The sequence below is a fragment of the Lygodium microphyllum genome, chromosome 16 (assembly GCF_053477565.2).
Source record: "Lygodium microphyllum isolate KBCC chromosome 16, Lygodium_microphyllum_v1.1.10, whole genome shotgun sequence".
Lineage (NCBI taxonomy): Eukaryota > Viridiplantae > Streptophyta > Polypodiopsida > Schizaeales > Lygodiaceae > Lygodium > Lygodium microphyllum.
This window is the reverse complement of record NC_141150.1, coordinates 62,853,110-62,878,339: the sequence shown is the minus strand read 5'-3', so window position 1 is coordinate 62,878,339 and position 25,230 is coordinate 62,853,110. Positions and strand designations below refer to the sequence as shown.

At 40.8% G+C, this 25,230-nt stretch overlaps 1 pseudogene; it reads right to left on the bottom strand.

The window, feature by feature from the left end:
* Window positions 1-2,784: 2,784 nt before the first annotated feature.
* Window positions 2,785-3,273, bottom strand: LOC148022910 (casein kinase 1-like protein HD16 pseudogene; annotated as a pseudogene).
* Window positions 3,274-25,230: the final 21,957 nt, after the last annotated feature.

The following is a 25,230-nucleotide window of genomic DNA, read 5'->3' as shown; positions in this document are numbered from 1 at the left end:
ACATCACAACTATGGAGGCCTCTCAAGTTTCCCCAAATGTATCTAATGCACCAGGCCTTGTTAGAGGTCAAGAAGACATGATCCAACAAATAAACAATCTTACTAATCAACTAGAGGGTTTGAGAGTGAATCTTGTGCAAGGTGCAAGAAGACCTATTGAGGGGAATGGTGGGAATCGACCACAAATGCAGCGACAAGCAAGGGAGATGTTGTGTTACAACTGTGGAGAAAATGGACATGGCATGTACAATTGTCCTCACCCTAGAAGATATGATCACCCTGCCAGAGAGATGGAAAATATTGTGAGATAACTTTGGAATGTTAAGAGCATCTAATGAGGATATAAAAGGTAGACCTTAAAGCCTACAGTTTTTTGGATGGCTTCTCAGGTTACAACCAAGTGTAGGTACATCCTGATGATAGACATAAGATAGCATTTGCGATCGAATGGGGTGTATTTGCCTACATAGTCATGCCATTTGGGTTGATGAATGCACCAGCTACCTTTTAGTGCCTCATGTACACTATCTTTAGAGACATGTTTAGATGAGAATTGGAGGTTAGTGCAATCAAGGCATATGGCCTCAAAGATATAGTGCCTTTAGTGGAGGCTCAAGTCAAAGGTCAACAGATTTGAAAAACATACATCGATAGTGGAGCAGAGGTTTGTGTCATGACAGAAAAGCTTATGCATCAATTAGGCTTGGAAGTAATGGAATCCTCAACCTTTAGGGAAAAGATGGCAAAAAATGATGCGATGTCGAAGGGTTTTCAAAAGCAAAGTCGCGACCATAGAGGACCTTGACTAATTTCAGGATAGAAGATCAATCAAGCGAGATCACGATTCAATTTGAAAGAAGGTCACCTCAATTTCGGATAATGGCATCAATAGCTTCAGCTTCATACTCATTGACAAAGTGAAATCATGGTCTCAGAATCAAGCAAGTTCAAACTGCATTGTGGCTATTGAACTCAAAAATCTCTACAAAGACATCTGGCTATAGTTACCATAGCCCTTAAGAACGTAGTAATTGTATCACATAGATATTTCAGAGTAGTTTTTCATGACCTCTTTGGTAGCCCAGTAAAGCTCTAGCCTAGACCAAGTAGTAAAAGAGGAAACAAAATTTGATGAGGATAAATCTCTTCACCATCCAATCAGAGTACTAATGCAATCAATGCCATCAAACTCCGGTGCTAACTTTGGTAGATTAAAAGAAGGCTTTGAAATTTTCAGAGCACCTTACGATTTGTCAATATTGTCCCTTTGTTGACTGTTAGGATGGGCCTGTTCAAATGGCATCGAGTAGTCACAGAGGTGGAGCAGATGCAGCTCGGAGCTCGAGAGGATGCCGAGAGCTCCTGAAGCTAGGCCTGCAAACCCTTCTACTCATGGTTTGATACCTTGCAATAGTTGGAAAGTTCTTTTAATTTCTTGTTTCTTGGATCTCTTCACTGGCTTTCTGCAATGTCTCTGTTTATTAGCACTATTGCTAGAGCTCACCTCATCTAGGGAGTCCAAATAAAATGGAAGTAGCTCCTCTTTGCTAGCTTGATTCCCATCCTTGATTTTGCAAAGCTGACCTGAACTCATCATCAGCTTGCGAAGCAGAATTGAACTCGTCCACTTGTGAAACATCCAAAAAGCTGCCCAACAATTCCTTCAAAGATGAACTCGCTGATGTAGCTGCTACAGAATCAGCATCGTCCTCATCTTCTGAAGAGCAATCTGTCACTTACTGATCTCAACAACACAATTGAAGATGGATGGAGCTCCAGGTCCAATCTCGTTTTCATCATACTTCACTTTGTTCCCCCCCGATAGAGCTCCAATTGCGAGACTCTGCCATCCTTTACGGTGTAAGTGATGTTCTCGAGCTAGCAATTTCAGACTTCCAGTTATCCTCAGATTCGATATAAGGGCTCCTCGATAGAGCTTCCTGCTCTTGAGCTCGATGAAGACGATATGGCCTTCGGATTCGTGCAACAGCTTCATGGGAATACCGTCCTGTTCCAGGTCTAGAATGCCGCTCAGAGTGCCGATTTTTCCCCAGTCACCTTTTTCTGCTGCTCGCTTTTTTTTTCTTCCCCTCTCCTCATACTCTGCGTTCGTCCCCCTTTTGCTTTTTTTTTTCTTCCCCCCAGCCGAACAACACGCCTCCCAGAAAAGCGGCCTTCTCCAAATAGATTACCACTTCACTCCATTATCGTCATGTTGACAACGCTGCCTCAAACCCAAATGACCCATGTGAAATCTCCATTCACATAACCTATAGTATCACCTTGATAGGCTCCCAATGCAAGGACGACACGATTTCAGTGCAGTAACGGCAATGTCAGCAGCGATATCACCACCATAGCAGAATGCCCCAATGATGCATAAGTTAATCAAATACTGTATGTTGCCAAACCACTTCTCCGGCTGCCAATCACTACCACAGCAGAATCTTCAAGTGATGCGGCAACCAATGAGGGATGGGAGATAGCTCGCAACAAAGAGCCCATGGCTATGTCTGATCTATGTAACATCTGTCATCAGCACTCCACCTCTGACATCAAAAATGATCTAGGAGACGCCATGTTCTCCTGAGGATGTCAGCTCATGTAACGATTGCACAAAAGAGGTATTTTATGTGATTCATGCAATTTGCACAAGCTGCAGCCTGTCAGATCCCAACATTCACCTACTCTAGAGCTTGAGAACAGGGTCAATCATCCAACCATGGAGCACCTGTGTGATAATCCATCTTCCAAATCTGTTTTTCTCTTGGAAAAACAAGGTCTCTATGCCCCTTTTGACATGACAACAAAGGCATTTCCATTGTCAGCACCAACCATTGCTGTGATGTAGTATTTTTGTTCCCAATTATCCATGATCCACTCCTTGTGGAAAAAACAAATGTGAAAGTTCATATATTTGTCCTGAAACCCCCGTTCCCGCATCCATTATAAGGGCCCAGAGATTTGAATAGGAAGCAACATTGCTAATAAAAAGGCCATCTTCAAATCCCTTTTTCACATATTGAAAAATTCGAGCATCTGAAACATTGAAGTGGTACCATTGTTTCATTGTTTTGTGAAAATTGTACACTGTAACCCATTGTGTGGCTGGCATACCCAATCAAACCTTCTTTCGAGGTTGATCATCCTCAGATTTTGAGCTCAATCTTCACAGCACCATCAGTAAGTAATGATCTGATGGCAGGATTTGGACTCAGAACTCCATCAAATACCAATCAACTTTGTATAACTAGGCTCCTCATCGAACTTCATATTGCACAGTTTCCAAAAACTCTTTGAAGGGTGCTTGTCATTATACACAGGGAGAGAGCCCTGCTTGCTTCAAGCTTTAAGAAATCAATGGTTTCTCTTGCTTCAACCCCCTCTCCACTATACTGCCCACATAGAACAAAAACACAAACACAACAACTAAGTATGTACAAAGTAACAAATGTCACACACACAACTTTTTGGTGGATTCCACACCTCGGATGCGCAGCAGTACGACATCCACCCCCTCTGATCCTACGCATCCTCTGGATGGGCCAACTACCCATGATCATTATCGTCAAGATCCACGAACAGATCAATCTCTTCATTGTGTATTTCCGGTATATCAGCAAGATTATCTGTCATATCATCTATCTCTTCTATTGGAGTTTGTTCTCGTTGCTCTTCTCTTGAAAAATCTTCCAATGCATAATCCTCATCATCTATTTTCTTGAAAATCTTGATTCTTTTTCCTGCAATAGGCACTCTAAGAACTGTCCCATCCAATTCTGTCAACTCATATGTTGCATTATCAAAGACATGCTTGACTATGTACGGCCCAAACCATCTTTTCACCATCTTCCGAAGTGCAGTATACTGATTTTCAAGGCTGCTATCAAAGACTAATACCCAGTCTCCCTCTTCTATTTCTCTAGGCCGCAAGCGATGCCTGATGTCAAACCTGTCCTTATTTCTAAGTCTAGCAACCTTCAACCTGTCAATAGCTAGCTGAATATCCTCTAGTCTTCTCTCCAACTGCTGGATCCGAAGAGCTAAGAGCTCCTCTCTCCTCAAATCCTCTTGCGAAGGTAAAACTGACCAAGTCAAAGCACAAGTCTCAATCGGCATAACCGGTTTCTGACCATTCATCAACTCTGCGGGCATATATCCTGTGGTAACACTGTGAGTCGTATGATCAGCCCACAAAGAAAATGGTAGAAGTCTCGGCCATTCTCCAATCCGTCCTCTGCATGCTTTGGCTAATGCTTTCACTATCGGCGGATGCCCTCTTTCATTCTTCCCATTTCCCTCTGGATTGTATGTTGTGGTTAGAGCCAACTTGATTCCTAGTTGAGAGAAAAACTCCCTAGCTTCATCTGCATCCAGTTCACCACGATCTGCAGTGATCTTACCAACACAGCCATACCTACAGAAAATTTCTTCCAATAAGAACTTACACACTGCACTAGTGGTCTTCGTTCTCAAAGGTCTGCCCTCAACATGATTGGTAAGATCCTCTCTAGCCAAAATAATATATCTCATCTGCCATAGACCCATAGGCATAGTAACCAAGTCAACTACCCACTTATAATGAATGCATAACGGATAGGTCGGATGAAGCTCATCTCGATGACCCACTACCGAATACATCTGGCAGTCTCTGCAAGTCTCTACAAAGTGAGAAACATCTCTATACATGCTTTCCACCAATATTTCTCCTTGATTTTCTCATAAGTAGCCCACACTCCTCTATGACCAGCCCAAGGACTCTCATGAAACTCCCTCATCACCTGTAACTACCATTTGCATCATCTTGACCCACAGCCCAACCTATGCCAATTGGACTAGTGTCAACTGTCAATACAATAGGCCTTTCGCAATTATAATTCGCTTTCCTGAGAGTAGGAGCAATCTGCAATAACTTCTTCAATTTCTGCATGGCTCTAGTGTGGCTCTCATCCCAATAAAATTTCTGCCCCTTTCGAAGCAGCTGATATAAACAATCTGCTATGTGTGCAAAATGGGGTATCCAAATCATATAAAACACACAAGCTCCAATGAATGTCCGTATCTCTGAAGTGGTAGAACAATACTCCGTAATCTTGCCTATAGCATCCACCTTCTCAGGTGAGGGTTTCCTGCCATAATACCCAGATATATGTCCAACAATGACAACCTCATTTACTCCAAAAACAGATTTTTGCCCTGATAGTGTCAAGTTCACTTCTTCTAGCCTGGTCAAAATCTTTTCACAAGCTGAAATATGATCAGCCACAAAATATCTGCATCCCTGCTCATTTAGACTCTCATTCTTCTCTTCTTCTGCACACCCCTTAATGGGCACATCATCCAAAACAGGCATGGTAAGCTGAGGTATGTAATCACGAAGGACCTTATGCATGGCATTCATCATATGCGCAATAGAATTAGTGGCACCTTGAGGCAAGGTACACATCTTGACAAGCCCAATAGGAGTTCTCATAGTGGTTATGTCCCTGCTTTCCAAAGCCAGCTGAAACTGATCATATCCCGAATACAAATCACCTAAAGAATAGATGGCACGTCCAGCAAATGCTTCTGTAAACTCATCCACAACTGGACCTATACCAACATTCTGATAGTAACTCTGTTTACTGGCTGCATGTCCTATATAAATCAAAGAGTACCATTCTTCTTTGGAACTGTAAACCACCTATTTGAGTATGGTGCAGATGAAGGCTCTAAGATTCCCATCCTGATTTTCTCATTCAACAAGTCAATTAGCTTTGGCAAGTGTGCTTTAGGCACTGGAATAGGTCAGAGATTCCATGGAATATGAGGAATAGTGAAGATCACCATAGGAGTAACAATATCCGGATTCACACATCCAATCTCATGCGGGAAAAAAGTAAACCCCCTTCCATGTCGTTCAAGCATCTCCTGAAAGAATTGCTTCTTTGTGGGTAGCAAGAAATCACCATTTCCAATTTTTAATTCAGCAAGAGTCTCTGCTAAAAATTTATGGCCTGTATGCTCTGGATTCCTCAAAATTGGCTGTTTGGCAGCCCTCTCTATTTGCTGATCACTGTCAGGTGGAAGCGGTACAGCTACCGGCTTCACCTTCGTATCCACAGTCTTGTATTTCGTGTCAACCTTGGCTTCATTATGATCCTCTGCATTACTCAAATCTTGCTGTAAATCAGAAATTATGCACTCTAGTGGGCTGAATATCCTCAGCCCTCTGCTCTATGGACTGCATAGGAACAACCCTAAACTTTGGATGCTGAAATATTTCAGTAGTAAACTCTGTTGGCTGAAAGTTTTCAGCCCTCTGTGTCTCTGTAGGCTGATCATAATTAGTCGGAAACTCTGTTTGCTAAATTTCTTCAGCACTCAATACTTTTTGCTGAATCATCTCAGCCTCTGACTCTATCTGTGACACAAAATCTGTAATTTCATGAAACATGTCCAGGGATTGCACTGATACATTACTGTGACAACTCTGCATATCAGTTTTCAGCATATTTTCCATTTCTGTCATCGTATCTGCACAAACCATACTATCATACATCCCATCTATATGCTCATCATCCTCTAAAATACTTGCATTTTTCAAATTTTTCTCCTTCCTGCATATGTACTGTTTGGCAGCTCTAGGCAACTTAGAAGTCTTCTGATAACTCATCGAACTGTTTGCTGAAATTTCAACAAAACTAGAGGAGAAAACACTGCTGCCAGGAGGTGAGAACTCCAATCTCCTTTGCTCTGTACCACCGTCGTCTCACGAAACAGTGGTACCTAATGAAAACCCGAATCCCTCACAGTGGGCAAAGGTGCATCTCTAAGAGTTCACACACACAGTCATAAACTGAACTGCTCTCATATCATCTTTACTGCGAATCCGTACATAAGCAGATCCATCATCCATTACTTTTGTTTCCATGCGCATCTCTGTGATGAATGGCTGTCCAAGAATTATGGGATAAGAGCATGAATCCTGCACAAAGAAATGGAAATCCTCCTCTACATCATACGCTACCCATGCTCTACATCCATAGGCCATCTATTACTTTCATAAACTCCACGAACTATGAGATTAATCTCTGAACCATGATCCACCAAAGCAACATAAGGCACCTGTTTGTCTCCAATTTTTACCATTGTTTCTGTAGTTGCCCTAGCCCAATGACTCCGCGAAAAGTGACTACGCGGTATCAAGACAGGCTCATCAGTTTTAGCATAATGCATAGGCTGAACCCTTTTCTCTATCTGTGGAAAAACAGAAGCACTCTCAACCATAACCTCATCCTCATCCTCTTTTTCTCTTCAGGACTTCTTGGAACTGATCTTGAAACTCTCTTTTTGAGATGCCCAAAACCTCAGAAATAGTAAAAGTCACCTAACTGCCAAGTATCTTGTCATTAAAGATTTTCTTCATGTCGGTAGATGTCTCAATATCGGACATCAATCTAAACCTTGGCTGCTTTCTCTCTCTAGGCTCTTGCCTCTTTTCTTACTTTTGAGCATCTTCCATCTGTCGTTCTGGCCCTGGTCTCAAAGACGACGTCCTGCAGTAGGTGGAGTAACAAACTCACCCCCTCTAGTCTTTTTAGCTGCATTTGGATTCTCCCCATCCCTCTTACGCTTCTCCTCAACAAGTACATCTTCTCCTTGATACTTAGCCAAGTAGGCATAAATAGTGTACCTGTCAACAAGCGAATCCCAACCTGTCTTAGATCTGATGCTACAACCTGCATTAGTCAAAACAGTCTGCTGAATTTTTCCCTTGTTTGCCGTCTCCATAGCATAGGTCCATAATGCTGACTAATTCTCTGATCCTTTCTCAATCTGGACTCCATATGCAGAAGCATCTCCTCTAGCTGCACATAAAAAGTATGCGCAGCCATGTCATCTACTAATTTCTTCATTCTGCCTTTCCCAAAATTGATAGCAAGCGGAGCTCCTGTTTTAGTCAACCAGATCTTACCATCTTGTCCCCAAAATACCAAATTCTTCCTCCTTGCATCCTAAAAAGATTCACAATCTCTGCAATGATGATGCTCCGTACTATCACACCAAATACATCTTCGATCTCTCCTAGGTGCACTAGGAGCACTCCTAGGTGCAGTAGGAGCACTAGAAGAAATAGTAGGCACAGTCGAAGCAAACTGCTCTTTCAATTTTCCCACCAATTCTGCTTTAACTGACTCCAGTGTCAAATCTGTTATGCCCTTGATTATGTCATCAAGAGAGGAAGGAACAGACGGAGCGGATGGTTTTGGAGCAGAAGGAGCCGGCATCAGTCTTGGAACAGGAGGAACAAGAGGAGTAGAAATAGTAGGCACTGGCATAGGCCAAGAAACTGGCTGAGGAAGAGAAGAAATAATAGGGATAGAAGTAGGCATAGAAGCAGAAGACGACGTTGGTGTCATAGATCCATTCTGTAGGTGGTCTTCCATATCCTCCTCTTGGTCAAAGTCGAGACTGCATCCTGGGCATCTTGCCAATCCGTTTTAAGACCCATAGGCTTTGTGCGATCCTCAAGAAGCTCTCCTAATTCTTCCTGAAGAGCAGGATCTGAAGCTTGCAAGAAAAGCTCAACTTTCTCAACATCCAATGCTCTTTGTTCAATGGCATCAAGCTGACTATACCTCTCTTCAAATTCTCGTATCATCTCTGAAGCAGCTAGACCTTTGTTTGGCATGTAGACCCACTCTCGGAATGACCGCCATGTAGCCATCCCAAAGTCCTCAAGGAAATTCTCTTTTTTCAGGGCCTCTTTAAAATCTTGCCAATGCGAATTTTGAAAAAAAAGATCAGTCACTTTTGCCCTCAAGGCGAGTGTGACAAGACGAAGGAAATACTTACTCATAAGTCCTGCTAGTACTCCAAAAAATCCCATCTTGATCTCATACGTCTTCAAATAAGCTAAAAAATATGGCCATCAAATAGCTTCTTTTCATTCTCAACTGCTTCAATCGCCTTAGTCACGCTGATTGCATTCTCCTGCTCCGAATATAGTTTCCTTTGCTGAGACAACTGTTGTTGATGCAACTGCTACTGTTGCTGCATATACAATTGCGTCTGCTGATTTTGAAGCTGCATATACATAGACATATTCTACAAAATCTGCTTTAAATCATCCGTTGAAGTACTTGAAGCAGCAGTCAATGATGGAGCTGAAGTACAGGACAAAGCAGGAATTGTAGAAGAGGCTAAAATTGATGCGGAAGTATCTCCCATCCTGAATTCAGAGTAGTTGTTCATGACCTCTTTGGTAGCCTAGACCAAGTAGTAAAAGAGGAAACAAAATTTGATGAGGATAAATCTCTTCATCATCCAATCAGAGTACTAATGCAGTCAATGCCATCAAACTCCGGTGCTAACTTTGGTAGATTAAAAGAAGGCTTTGAAATTTTCAGAGCACCTTATGATCTTTCAATACTGTCCCTTTGTTGACTGTTAGGATGGGCCTGTTCAAATGGCATCGAGTAGTTATAGAAACAGAGCAGATGGAGCTCGGAGCTCGAGAGGATGCCGAGAGCTCCTGAAGCTTAGCCTACAAACCCTTCTACTCATGGTTTGATACCTTGCAATAGTTGGAAAATTCTTTTAATTTTCTGTTTCCTGGATCTCTTCACTGGCTTTTTGCAATGTCTCTGTTTATTAGCACTATTGCTAGAGCTCACCTCATCTAGGGAGTCCAAATAAAATGGAAGTAGCTCCTCTTTGCCATAGCTTGATTCCCAGCCTTGATTTTGCAAAGTTGACCTGAACTCATCATCAGCTTGCGAAGCAGAATTGAACTCGTCCACTTGTGAAACATCCAAAAAGCTGCCCAACAATTCCTTCAAAGATGAACTCGCTGATGTAGCTGCTACAGAATCAGCATCATCCTCATCTTCTGAAGAGCAATCTGTCACTTACTAATCTCAACAACACAATTGAAGATGGATGGAGCTCTAGGTCCAATCTCGTTTTCATCATACTTCACTTTGTTCCCCCCCCGATAGAGCTCCAATTGTGAGACTCCGCCATCCTTTACGGTGTAAGTGATGTTCTCGAGCTAGCAATTTCAAACTTCAAGTTATCCTCAGATTCGATAAGGGATCCCCGATAGAGCTTCCCGCTCTTGAGCTCGATGAAGACAATATGGCCTTCGGATTCGTGCAACAGCTTCACGGGAATGCCGTCCTGTTCCAGGTCCAGAATGCCGCTCAGAGTGCCGATTTTTCCCCAGTCACCTTTTTCTGCTGCTCGCTTTTTTTTTCTTCCCCTCTCCTCATACTCTGCGTTCGTCCCCCTTTTGCTTTTTTTTTCTTCCCCCCAGTCGAACAACACGCCTCCTAGAAAAGCGGCCTTCTCCAAAGAGATTACCACTTCACTCCATTATCGTCATGTTGACGACGCTGTCTCAAACCCAAATGACCCATGTGAAATCTCCATTCACATAACCTATAATATCATCTTGATAGGCTCCCAGTGCAAGGACGACACGATTTTAGTGCAGTAACAGCAATATCAGCAGCGATATCACCACCATAGCAGAATGCCCCAATGATGCATAAGTTAATCAAATACTGTATGTTGCCAAACCACTTCTCCGGCTGCCAATCACCACCACAGCAGAATCTTCAGGTGATGCGACAACCAATGAGGGATGGGAGATAGCTCGCAACAAAGAGCCTATGGCTATGTCTGATCTATGTAACATTTGTCACATCAGCACTCCACCTCTCACATAAAAAATGATCTAGGAGATGCCCTGTTCTCCTGAGGATGTCAGCTCATGTAACGATTGCACAAAAGAGGTATTTTATGTGATTCACGCAACTCCATCATGGTTGTGGTTGACATGCTTACTAAGGTTGCAGACCTTATTCCAGTAAAGACAAACTATAAAGCCTCAGACATTGCAAGGTTGTTTATCAAGGAAATATTCAAGCTACATGGGCTACCCAGAAGAATCATTAGTGATCGTGATTCTCTCTTCACATCACACTTCCGGAGAGCTATCTTTGAAGCCATTGGGACTCAACTCTGTTTTAGTACAACTTACCATCCCCAAACTGATGGGGCCAAACGGAGTGGGTCAATCAAGTTATCGAGGATATGCTTAGGGCACACTGCTGTCCTGAGCCAAAAAGGTGGATTCAATACTTGCCTCTGGTTGAATTTGCCTACAATACTTCTTACCAACAAAGCATTTAGATGACCCCTTTCCAAGCATTGTATGGTCATGACTGTCGAAGTTCCCTAAACTTCTCAGATCCAACCTTGAGGGTTGAAGCTTCAAGGCAGACGTTGGAAGAGATGGATGACCAAATAAAGTCAATAAGACACGACATCCAAGCCGCCAAGGATAGACAGAAGGCATACGCGGATTTGAAGCATCAAGATAGAATCTTCGAGGAAGGAGACATGGTCTTCATTCATGTACACCCAAAGAAGAGTTTCCTATCCTTAGGATATTGCAAGAAGCTAAGTCCAAGGTATTGTGGACCATACAAGATCCTTAAGTGCCTAGGACCTAATGCTTATAGACTGCAACTCCCTGAGAACCTAAAGGTTCATAATGTATTCCATATCAGCCTCTATTGAAGAAGTATATATCTAATCCTAACCATGTACTTGATGATCAACAAGTTGTCATGCCTAGTCAAGGAGTCTTTGAACTATGGCCTGACAGGATCTTAGATGTTAGGGAGAGACAGCTGAGATCTAGAACTTTGAAAGAATGCCTCGTCTAGTGGAAAGATTATCCTGAGGAGGATGCCACTTAGATAGATGAAAGCACTCTCAACCACCAATATCCCCAGTTTATCTGAAGATGAGGACATCTTGATTCCTCCAAGGGGGAGAGAATGTAATAATTCCGATTCCTAAAAAAATTGCAATCTTCATATGAACCTCCTCTTAGGAGGCCAAAAGGATAAATTTTAGAAATAATGGCAAATTTTTTTTATTATTCCCCTTTTCTACCAGCCGATTGTCGTGTTGGAGGAGAGGGGAATAACAAGGGTGATTGAGCACCGTGCTAGAGCTCATGCTGGGGGTAAAGGCCATGCAAGAGGCCGCGTGGGGGAGGGGGGATCCCCTTCCCTCTCCCTATTAAACAATAAACCTTGCCATGCAGGGAGAGGACTGATTGGGAAGGAAAGAGGAAGGCTGTGATAACCGGATTCGTGTGAGAGAGGAAGAGTTGAAGGAAACTGCGCTTGCTGCCGTTGAAGGAGGGCCGTATGATTGCTGAGAGGAGGGAGGAGCCGCTTAGCGCCGCCGAAGCCATCAGCTGCTGCTGCCGCTGCCGCCAATGAACCCCATCTGCTGCCTCCATCCCTTATCCATGTGGGGCTTCCACGGTACCTCCAGAAGCTTTATAAGCTTCTTACGAAGATTCTAAAGCCTCCTTGGAAGCCCCCCTTCTTGTGGGTTTCTATAAGGCCCCTTTTCAAAGTGGGTTTAATAACCCCCCCTCCCCGGGATTTAAACCCCATTCCCATGGGTTTCTCCCCTCCCCCAAAAAATCCCCTCTAGAAGGTCTTTTACACCCCTTGCCCCTTTTTTTTCAATCCCCTAAAGTCCATTTAGTACACCCTTTCCCATGGATTCCTATCCGAGGCCTTTAAAAAGGCTCATTGAGCCTTCCCCCCCCCCCCCTTGGATTTCCCACAAGCTCCCAATAGCCCGAGTGCTAAACCCCTTCCCATGGGCCTTCCCTATTTCCCTCTCAAGCGGGCTCTTATTACCCAGGATCTTTTAAAATCCCCTTCTAATTGCCTTCACAAAGCAAATCTTTTACACCCCTTCTTCCTTGAAGTTTAAGGAGGAATCCTATAAAGCCTTCTAAAGCCGGCTCCAAAAGACGGAGAAATTAGTCAAGGAGGCCAAATCATAAAGGAAGTTTTGCGTGCGAAGGAGACGGCCAAGATCATAAATCTGCGTCCAAGACAAAAAGGCCGAATTCACGATGGCTCCTAAGAAGGCACAAGGCGCAACCGCAGGAGGATCATCTCCTAACATCCATGTGGATATTTCACCACAAGCCGAGGTTTTCTTCCTAAATTTGATTTACGTCGTTATAACTCGATTGTGCATGGATCATTTATAGAGATAGGATGTATTTTTTTCGATTAAAATACTTTGACTAATTTAAAAGAAATAGCCCACGATGGAAGAATTTGGTCATTGGTATTTTGCAATGAAATGAACAAAGAAAGAGTATAAGATCTCTATGTATTCCTAGCAAGTGGGTTTTATGCATTGCAAAATAACAAACTTAGATTAACTAAAGCCCATCTTTACAAGTCAAAAATAATGATAGTACACTTCGATTATGCATGGAAGGAATAAATCGCATTATTGAACATCTTTTCTTTGAAATGATTCTTTAAAGAAGGTTGCTAACAATCGTAGGAAATTGCTAGTCATGAAATGACTCTAGGCTGCATGAAGAAGATTAAACTCTAGGCAAATGGCATAAATCGCGTTTCAACTGCATAGTTGTTAGAAAAAGGCTACATGGTTCAATCATAAAGCCCTAAAGTTTATTAGCATGAATCTTGATTGCATGTTATAGAAGGATCAGTAGGAATTATGCCATAACTTAACTTACGCTTTGATCTTAGTTGGAAAAGTTAGGGATTGTGAAACTACTCATACATAGACAATATATCATGTGGTTATGAAAATGGTATCGTTATTATCTTCAAGAATAGACAAGTAAAATTGGTTTAACCTAAACATCTAAACTGTGAGGGACTTGTTTAGGAAGGGTTAAATCAATGCAACATATCTCAAGTGCTAACTAGGATTTAGCACATTGAGGACATGACCTAATCATTCTTATTACCAAAACTAAAACTCTTATACCCTAAAGACTTGCCCACATTCATGGAATGTAGGGACAATAGTACATAATTGCGAGAAAGGAACTAGGGGTTTTACCCTAAGGTTCGCTCGCTAAAAGGTTGAAACTCAATTTGAATTTGGAACCTTAGGACCAACAATATCGGCCTAGTGCAATCAGGAACGGATTGTTGTGAAGACACCCTAACCCTGTTTCATCATGATCTTGTGATTAGAAGATGCCATTCGATGGGTAGAATAGTCCCATGAATTAGGTGCGACACTTGGCAACAAGTTGCAGAGTCGCACGATCTTGTGATTTGATCACAAGGGAATGGCCAATTCCTCAGAATGAGATGAGCAGATTCTTACGCAAGTTTATCTTGAAAGAGGATGAATAATCATCCTGATATAGTAACTTTTGTTGGGTAAAGTGACCAAGAATACGGGGATTAGATATTTGCTTGGAAGCAAAGGACCAATCAGTAAATTGAAATACTATATTTACTGCTAATAGCACTTAAGGTTTTGGTTAAGTTGGGTTAATAAGGTACGGCCCTAACCCAAGGATATAAGGGTTAACAGACAAACCCTTGGGGATCTTTCCAAGTCTCAATTGATCCCAGATTGAGTGCTAGATGCATTCGGAAAGAAGGATTCACTCCTTACCAGTTGGCCAAAAATAACGACCAATGGAATTGATTGTGCTTGTAACAGTTTTAAGAGAACTGTTTTGCTTTGTTTGCTCAAAGAATTAAAGGATGAAAAGATATCTAATGCTTCAGGTTGAAGGCCTGAAGGGAGAGGCAGCTTCAGTTACCCTTGACTGCTTGCCTGACCCTAACCAAGGGGGTTATTAACCGCACTGGGAAGGTGGACCGAACCTGCCGCGAGAGATCTCTCTGTTGAGCGCTACTTGGAGCAGGAGGACGCTTGGGTGCCAGAGGGGGCTCTGGTCGTAAATCCCTCACCTTCCGAGTCTTGTAGAAGAGGCCAACATGACTTGGGATTGGATCTCGAGACCCGCATACTAGTCTACAGGCGGAATCTTGGATTGGTAATCCCTGTGGATTGCTCGATAGCCTTCGAGCAGATTATGGACAAGCCTACGGGCTGGACTTTATAAATGTATTTCAAAGATAAATATGATAAGATGTTGAAAAGAAACTTGTTTGACATTGCTATTCTATGTCAAGTGCTATGATTACGTGAAGGAACTAGTGCCTAACGGGCTAATTAAGGAAGCTGATTGATGCATGTACAACTAAATGTGGTAGGTAATTAAATAACTAAAACAACCTAAGGAAAGTGCAGTGGATGTGGCCATGGGTCCGTCCTACGGATGGGTGGTCCTGGTTGGTCGGGAACTTTTCTCAATCATGATGGACAGCAAGAAGATCGTTTCAAAGGACACGAAGAGCAAGGGCGCTGACCTAGAGTCTAAGTTATGATAATCTCGATTTACACTGTTTTAGGGGAAGGGAATGGGACTATGCCTTATGGCAGAGAGGTTGATTTTTGCATCCCTCTCGTTTCCCATTCTCCTTGAACCAAGTGCAGCGTAAATCCGCTTCGGACTTGGCATTTCTGCGTAAAGTAGTTCGCTCGGGTTCGATGCTAGTTTGCCGTTTAGGAAACGACCATTAGAAAAAACCCTGATTCAGGTCAGGGTCCTAAGTGGGAACGGCCAGAATACTTCCGCTACATGGCAGACACGGAAAGTCCTAGATCGCAAAACCTGTAACATTCCATGGGAGTGTCGGGTGGAGCTTTCTAGACATCCTTTCTGATAGACTGCTAAGACGTGTCCTGAAGATATCAGGTGGACACGTTACAATAGAATACTTGTTATTTTCTTAATGTCGTTAAGTTTAGAAGGCTTTTCTAGCTTTCTTTATAAAAGCAACAGGATCGTGCACAAAATAAGAGAACAGGGTGAAAACTTAGCTTTTTCGTTTCTCCCTCATCTGGATTCGGAATTCAAAGCTTCAAGAGTTGTTTTGGGGGTTTTGGTTTGCTCCGGATGCGATGGTGATATCAAAATGTCAAGATTCATAGCACATAGTTTTCTGTATCAACTACAACATGTTACATGATATCTCTTAACTCTTAAAACTATATATTTCAATTTATATTTGCAATTTCTTTGTAATTATATATAATATATGTACGCAAATATCCATGTAAAACTATAATATATAATTAAGGATGGCAAACCATGGCTTTTGCCATGGGGGAGGTTGGGCCCAATCGTGCGTTTTTCTTTTGTCTTTCTCAATCTATTGAGTTATTCAAATTCTCTTATGTATTATAATGTTGTTTATATTCAATAGTTGAGATGTTTGATATATTTGATTTTTTCACTAAATTCTTTGTTTATGATTTGAGATTTGATTTGTTAGATTTGCCACATGTTCCGCTTCGTAGCAAATATTAATGCTCAATATGTTACAAACATATTTCTTTGCAAGATTTAGTCTTCTTTTTTTAACTCTCACACAAGCTAGTTATATTTTTTAATGGTCTCTTTCTCTCTTTGAATCCTATTGGAGTTTCATGTAAGTGTGCTAGCTTATCTTGTAATGAATTATTAGCATTTTTCAAAATATCAATCTTATTTGTAAGCTAAAAATTGCTTGTACTTTTCTCACTTCATTCATTTGAGTCATGTATGTGCAAGATGCAGAACATAACCTTGTACAATAGCCAAGCATCCCATTATGACCTTACCCAACATATCTTTCGCAGTCATGAATATTTAAAAAAATAGGTTGTTTACCTATGGAACTTGGAATAAGTATTTCCATCCACCCACAAATCTATATGTTTCTTTTCTTATGTTCACAACTTGTTAGCCTCCATCTCATTTGTTAGTATTCGACCATGTATACTTCTCCAAGTTATATAAATTGGATCTAGTTGGATGGTAAGTTTGTACTTCCATATGCTCGCATATGCATTACTTGAAGAGATATTGCTAAACATTTTAGTAGATCAACCACAAATTAATCTCACAGTGATAAGAAAGTGAGAACAAAGAAGTGAATGCCAAAAGAGAAAGACAAAATAGTGGTTGGTGTGTGAAAAGAAGTCACAGGAGCAGACAAATGTGATTTTGGTGGACATATCTCAAAAGTAAAAATCCTTTCAAGTTTCAAGACAAAAATGATTGAAAAGGTGACCCTGACATAAATTAAAAGATGAGGGCAATTAATGGTTGACCCCTTCAATCAATTAAATATTCTCTCATTAATCACATATGAGCAACCAAATTTAAAAATTTCATTCTTCCAAAATCTCAACTAATTAGCAACTTAATCATTTTCTTACAGTTGCCTTTTTTAAAGAATTTTTGGCCATAATGCTTGATCTCTAGTTTTGCATGATGGGTGTTGTATGCGAAGCTTATCTATATTTCTCATATATTTCTATTGAGCTTATATGATCTGTGCTTGCAATGCTTTATGAATATCAAAGAGCTGTTGAGCTAAGTCTATAGCAATTGGATTCTTCACCTATGATCTTACATGATTTTCTATCATTGGGTGGTAATCATAATTAGCAAAGAATGGTGTGAATTGGATGGAGGTATGGGAGGAATTATTGTATACAAACTCAAAAAGAGGTAGCAGATCCACGGGGTTGTCTTGATCATAGTTGATTGTACATCTACGGTATTTTTTCCAAGACTTGATTCACTCTTTCTATTTATCCATCACTTATACTCCTAGAAATTAAAGAGGCTTCTCGAAAACCTAGATATAAACTAGGGGCTATGATCATAGACCATATCATCAGGTAACCCATGGTGTCAACTCTAGGAAGAGCCTTGTTGTCCCTTCCCCACTAATACTCTTGGTTGTTGGGATAAAGTGTATCGTTTTTGTGAATCGATCAACCACCACCAATATAGAATCATACCCTTTGGAAGAGGGTAGTTTAACAATGAAGTCCATGGATAGGGATGACTATGGCTTACTTGGAATAGGTAATTGTTAAAGAAGACCATTAGGTTGATTATGAGGGACTCTAGCTTGAATGCACGTGTCATAAGAATGTACAAAGTACTTGACTAGTTTCCATATTTGGGGCCACCAAAAATCCATTAAAACTAGCTCGATTGTCTTGTTAACCTTGAATCTTCCTTTTGAGGGAAGAACATGTTTCTTTTTTAGTATATCCACTTGCAAAGGATCAAGAGAAATATATAGGAGTCCTTTATAGTAGAGCAGCACATAGATGTCCTAGAGATCTCTTTGAGTTTGTTCTTTGCCTTGATGTAATTTCCTCTTTATGTCTTTGTTGAATGAGCCTTTTGTAATTTTCTTCTTAACCTTTGATAAGAATCCAAAGTCTTCTAGAGCTTTGTTAACAACATCCCTTAACTTCAATTGCTCAGGTTTTACAATTATCGTATTCTATTTGTCATGGGATTCATCGCCTTCTTTTGGTCCCAAGTGGGATCTTTGAGATAAAGTATTTAGCTTTCCTTGTTTCTAACGTGTCCGCTCAGCCACTTGTGGGACACGTCTTAGCATCCCATCGGGAAGAGAGTCTAGAAAGCGCCGCCTCTCCTTGAGTGGAGAAAAGATAATGAAGGGGAGTGTATTTCTAGAAATTCTTCTTCTTCTTCTTCTCTTCTTCTCCTCTCTCTCTCTCTTCTTCTTCTTCTTCTTCTTCTTCTTCTTCTTCTTCTTGTCTTCTCCTTCTCTCTCTCCCTCTTCTTCTTCTTCTTCTTTTCTCTTCTTCTTCTTCTTCTTCTTCTTCTTCTTCTTCTTCTTCTTCTTCTTCTTCTTCTCTTCTTCTCCTTCTCTCTCTCCCTCTTCTTCTTCTTCTTCTTCTTCATTTCTCTTCTTCTTCTTCTTCTCTCTTCTTCTTCTTCTTCTCCTCTCCCTCTCTCTTATTCTTATTATTATTATTATTATTATTCTCTTCTTCTCCTCTCCCTCTCTTCTTCTTCTTCTTCTTCTTCTTCTTCTTCTTCTTCTTCTTCTTCTCTTTCTCGCTCTCCCTCTTCTTCTTCTTCTTCTTCTTCTTCTTCTTCTTCTTCTTCTCTCTTCTCTCTTCTTCTTCTTCTTCTTCTTCTTCTTCTTCTTCTTCTTCTTCTTCTTCTTCTTCGTCTTCTCTCCCTCTTCTTCTTCTTCTTCTCCTCCTCCTCCTCCTCCTCCTCCTCCTCCTCCTCCTCCTCCTCCTCCTCCTCCTCCTCCTCCTCCTCCTCCTCCTCCTCCTCCTCCTCCTCCTCCTCCTCCTCCTCCTCTCTCTCTCTCTCTCTCTCTCTCTCTCTCTCTCTCTCTCTCTCTCTCTCTCTCTCTCTCTCTCTCTCTCTCTCTCTCTCTCTCTCTCTCTCTCTCTCTCTCTCTCTCTTTGGGCAGCGGGGCGACGTTTTTTTATCACAGGGGGGGACTGTGTTGAAATCCCTAGCCAGGGGGGCTGCACCTGTTGATCATGGGGGGGGGTGGGGGGGCTTCCGTTCCAATGCCCCAGGGGGAGGAGCTACTACCTTTTGTAGAAGGGGGAGGAGGTGGCAGGGGGGGAGACGACTGTTGAACGGCCGCCACCTTCCACCTGGGGGGCTGCATGCCCCCTTCTCCCCCTTTACTCACACTCTCTCTCTCTCTCTCCCCGACATGCAGACGGTAGGGAGAGAGAGAGAGAGAGTAGAAAAAATTGTCTTAAATTTAAAAAATCTTAAGGGGGGGTTCTTATGGGGGAAGGCACGGGGGGAGCACAGGGGGGGATATTACATTGTTGATGGCCATACTTATAGGTAAACGAAGTCAAATTTAGATAGGAAACCACTCCATCTTGCTTGACAACAATTCAAGATATGAGAAGTCATAAAATATTCCACATTCTTGTGGTCCATATAGATAGTGATCTTATGAGGGGAACCTTCAAGTAGGTATTACGAAGTCCTTGAGGAGTCCACAATAGCTAAAAGTTCTTTATCATGAATTTCATAGTTGATTGCAATAGAGAGTTTTCTCAAGTGGAAAGCTACTAGATGAACTTGATTGTCACCACACCAATTTGGGATAGAATAGATCAAAGTGAAAAATGTGAGGTATCTATCTGCACGATAAAGGGATTCAATGGATTGGCATGGATGAGAATGGGTGTTGGGGTGAAGGCTTGCTTTAATATTTTAACCTTTTGATCCCATATAAACATGTCCTTTCCTATTAGGTTGGTCAGAGGGAAAGCAATAAGAATAATAAAGATTCAATAAAAAATTTCAAATCCCAAAAATCATTGAGCATTTTGCATAAATGAAGGACTCTCCCATTATAGAATGGTTTGTATCTTCTTAGGGTCCATAGAAATTCCCTTCTCAAAAATGTTCTATTCCAAGAACTCAACTTCAATTTGATGGAAGGAACACTTTTCCAACTTTGCGTACATGCCTACTTCTCAAAACTTATTTGAGACTATTTTGACATGATACTCATGCTTCTCTTGGTCCTTAGAAAAGATCAAAATATCATCCAAATAGATCACAAAGTGATCCAAGTATTCTCAAAACATATCATTTGTCATACATTGGGAAAAATTCATGGAGTATTTGTGAGACAAAATGGCATGACAACATAATCAAAATACCCATACCTTGTGTTGCGAAAAGGCGTCTTCCATTCATCACCTTCCTTTATCCTAACAAGATTGTAAGTGCCACAAATATCTATCTCGGTGAAGATTTTGGATTTTTAAAGTTGTTCAAGGAGTTCTCGAATCAAGAGAAGAGGGTATCAATTCTTGATAGTAATCTTATTGAGCCATCTATAATCCAGACACATACGGAAAGATCCATGTTTTTTCTTGATGAATACTAATCCATGTTGGGATAGCATATAGATGGGGCCAAAAGGAGTTGAACTCCTTATAAGTCTATTGCACAATCATAAGGTCAATGCTTTGGTAGCATATCCACATTCTTCTTCTCAAACACATCCTTGAACTTTACATATTGTGCTAGAAGTGTATCTAGGTTCTCATCCCTTGGCTTCTCCATTGGAATTGCATAAGTAAATACGGATGGATTCTTATTTGCTTTATGCATGAATGACTTTGCTTCAATATATATTGGTAGATGATTCTTCCTTTTATTATTTTGCACTAGCCTTGGTTCAACCTTTTTAGACCTCCAATTAATGTTGGGTTATGTAATTCTAACCAAGATAGGCAAAGGAAAACATGACTCTTTGGGAAATAGATGATGGTGGAGGATATATTTAATACACGTTTCCTTATGGTAACTTTTATGGGTTGAGTCTCATACCTAACATCTCTCAAAGCAAGAGATTCACCATCAATTACTATTGTATATATCTGCTTTTCTTTTCTTGAAGTTTTATACCATGTTTCTCTGCAAAATTATAATCCATGAAGCGTGCTATGGATCCAGAGCCCAACAAAGTTTGTTTGTCTATTTGTTTTTCCCCAATTAAATATTTACTAGTAATATAAGGGTAATCACTGGATATGCACATAGAAGGAGACCTTATTTTGGGTTTTTTGAAGCTTCGTGGAGCTGCATGGTCTCTAATGATACTAGACATCAATATTTCCTGACAAAGATGAGGTAGTGGCGCAATGAGTTCTTAGCCTTCCTTTGTTAGGACAATATTTAGCTATGTGTCTTGAGTGGCTGTAATACATGCATAATCCATTAATGTACCATTTTTTTTTTCTTAAGCTCTCAATGGCTTGAACTGCATCATATCAATTTGCATAGGCCTTGCTTAGATACTTAGTCTTATTGGGTGGTTGGGTCTTCAAAGTTCTTTATCATGCTTGAATTCAATGCGGCTCCTAGACATATTTCTTGTCTTCTCTCAAATAGATAGTTAATACATTTAATTACTGGAGAGATAAATTCATTAACTATATGAACCTTTGGCATGGTGAGAAAAATACCTGTAACATCATCATTTAATCCCCTATAGAATTAACTAGAAAATAATACTCATGCCATGTTACATAGCATGTGAGTTGCCAAAATTTTGATGCATAGACCGAGGTAGGTCTCGAACCTTGGTGGTAATATTCAATCTTTGTTTTAACTATGCTTGCTTTGTGTACTTCTCCAAATGTGGTATAGAACTTTAGTACAAAGGTCTCAAAATTATATAGCAATGGGGATTTCTTCTTAAGCAAGGGGCCAAATCAAGAGAGAGCTATATAGTGAAAGAGCTTGCTTTTATGGTATGGTCACTTCTACAATTACTCAGACTTGTTGGTTTGACTACATGAGGATTTGAGTTAGTTTAGTACCATTGGACATAGAGATTTAACAAGTGTACTATCTACTTTGTGGAACTCTAGTCTTCTTTACGATGCTTGCAAGTTCTTGTGGTTCATGCTTAAGTTTAGATGTCTACAGGACACTTTACACATGAAAAGTATTACCATGCCATACGTTTGAGCATAGCCTTTTGTAACCAGCCTCACCTTATACCTGCTAATCGAACCATCTGCATTATGCTTAATTTTTTAAACCCAATTTTAGTCAATAGCTTTCTTGCCCTTAGGCAAGGGTACCAAATCCTAAGTCTTATTGGCTTCTAATGCAACCATCTCTCATCCATTGTTGCATCCCAATGAGCATCACCCAACATCCTCAAAACAAGTAGGCTCAAAATTCTCAAATACCTTCACGATATAAGCATAATGGTAAGCTGCATAACCTTCAAAATCAAATCTTTTAATAGCGTATTTGACCTTACTAGACATGTGTACCACTGGACCACTTAGTGGAGCCTTTACATTACTATGTGCTCTCTATACAGCTAGTGTCCTAATTGAAGGAATACCAAGAATCGTTGAATGACAAGAATCTCCATCAAATCCCAAATGACTAGTAGATGCATGATTACCATCCAACACTTTCTTCTTTTCTTTGTCTTTACCTACAACACTTGTAGATCAACCTGAAGATGTGGGGCTACTTCTTGGTCTCCCTGACCAAGGGCTAACTATAGTAGTACCACATGATGTTTTTGGTCCACTAAGTCTCCATGATTCTTGGTTTTCTTTTTGCACATAGCTATCATGATCATTATCATCGTCTAATACATCACCAGTAGATGCATACCAATTGCTCATCTCATAAAAAATAATGTCCCTGCTCACTCTAAACTCATTTGTGACAGGGTTATAACAACGATACCCTTTGTAGTCTAAAGAGTGTCCAATAAAAATACACTTTTCATCCTTAAGATCAAGCTTCTTTTGCAACTCATCTGGCACATGAATATATGCAATACATCCAAACACTATCAAAGTGTGATACATTGGGGTTCTTGCTTATAAAGCATTCTTCAAGGGGGTCATCCCATGAGTTGTAGCTATGGGAGTTCTATTCATAATATAAACACAAGTATGAATAGCTTCAGAACAAAAGTATTTTGGCTTTTTTTTTTCAACCATCAATGCCCATGCAAATTCTGCAATATGCCTATTTTTTCTTTGTGCAATCCCATCCTTCTATGGGGCATATTTGTAAGTAAACTATCTCTTTATCCCATGAGATCTCAAGAAGCCACTAAACTCATTAGAGAGATACTCTCCCCCTCCATCTGATCTCAAGCACTTAACTTTCAAGCTCGTTTCTATTTCAACAACTTCCTTGAAAGATTTAAAGTGCTCAAATAAACTACTCTTTTCAATCATAAAGTGTACCCATAGCTTTCTTGAATAATCATTAATAAACAAGATTAAGTATTTGCTGCCACCAAGAGATACATTCTCTGTCACTCTCCAAACATTTATATACACAACATCAAGTATATTTCTACTCACATCTCTATCATGTGAAAAGAATTGTCTTACTTGCTTAACAAAGGGGCATGCTTCACACATTTTATGAAATCTTGCAACTCTAAAAGCATGCAACCCTAGCTCTATAACCAATCCTTTAAACTTTTAGCCTTGGCACTTTTGCATGTCCAATACATTGTCAAGCGTTTTTTCTGAAAATGCAAAACCCCTAGTCAAACTATAGTTAGGTTTGATTTTTTCTAGCTTAGTTATTTGCGTGATTGTTTGTGTTGTTGTTTTGTAATTGGATTTCCTATGGTTGTTTAACTTAGGATTTGTTTCTATCATTTTTTTTGGTTTGTTGAGTGTGAAACTTGATAGTCTTGGTCAAGGAACCTATGTATGAGTGTATAAGGTGGTTAGGTGAGTCAGAGGGTCGTGAAGGATGTCGCCAATTGTGAGATGGGTTCTTCTTATTTGATCAACATCTTGAGGACCATCATTTCCAAAGAGATTGTGAGATTTTGGATGGGTGGAGCAGAGTATAACAAATTTTCTTACTAAGAGTTGAGAGGTGAGGCTAAGGATTAAAATAATAAAGAAACTTTTTGCATGACACATGAGCACATGTAGATAGGCTAATTTGAAAGATGAAGAATTTAGACTTTGTGATGCCGAGTGTCAGCTCAAGGTTGTTAAGGTACGAGAATATATTTCACTTGGTTTGTCTTCAAATTGTTGGTGTTTTTAAAAATTTGGGTTTGTGTGATGCTCTACCTGTGTAACGTGTCCACTAGTATCATCCAGGACATGTCTTAGCAGTCCATCAGAAAGGATGTCTAGAAAGCTCCGCCCAGCACTCCCATGGAATGCTATGGGATTTGTGATCTAGGGCTTTCCGCATGTGCCACGTAGCGGAAGTATTCTGGCCGTTCCCACTTAGGATCAATCGGAATTAGGGTTTTCCTGATTGGTCATTTCCTAACGGCAACTAGCGTCGGATCCAAGCGAACTACTTTACGCAGAAACTCCAGGTCTGAAACGGATTCACGCTGCACTTGGTTCAAGGAGAATGGGAAACGAGAGGGATGCAAAGCTCAACCTCTCTGCCATAAGGCATAGTCCCATTCCATTCCCCTAAAACAGTGTAAATCGGATAAGACATAACTCTAGGTCAACGCTTTTGTTGTTCGTGTCCTTTGACGATCATTCCGCTGTTCTTCGAGATTTGAGAAAAGTTCCCGGCCAACCGAGACCACCCAACCGTAGGACGGACCCATGGCCCATCCTCCGCACTTTCCTCGGTTTGTTTTAGTTATGTAATTATCTAACACATTAGTTGAACATGTAACACCCAGCTTCTTTAATTAATATGTTAAGCACTGGTTCCTTCACGTAATCTTATCACGTGACATAGAAAAACAATATCAGACAAGTTCTTTATTAACATATCATCATATTTATCTTTGAAATACAAAAGTTCTGCCCGTAGGCTTATCCACAAACCGCCCGAAGGCTATCCAGTAATCCACAGGGACCACTATTCCAAGTTTCCGCCTGTAGACTAGTATGCGGGCCTCGAGATCCAATCCCGAGTCACGTCAGCCTCTTGTGCAGGACCCGGAAGGCAAGGGATTTATAGCCAGAGTCCCCCCC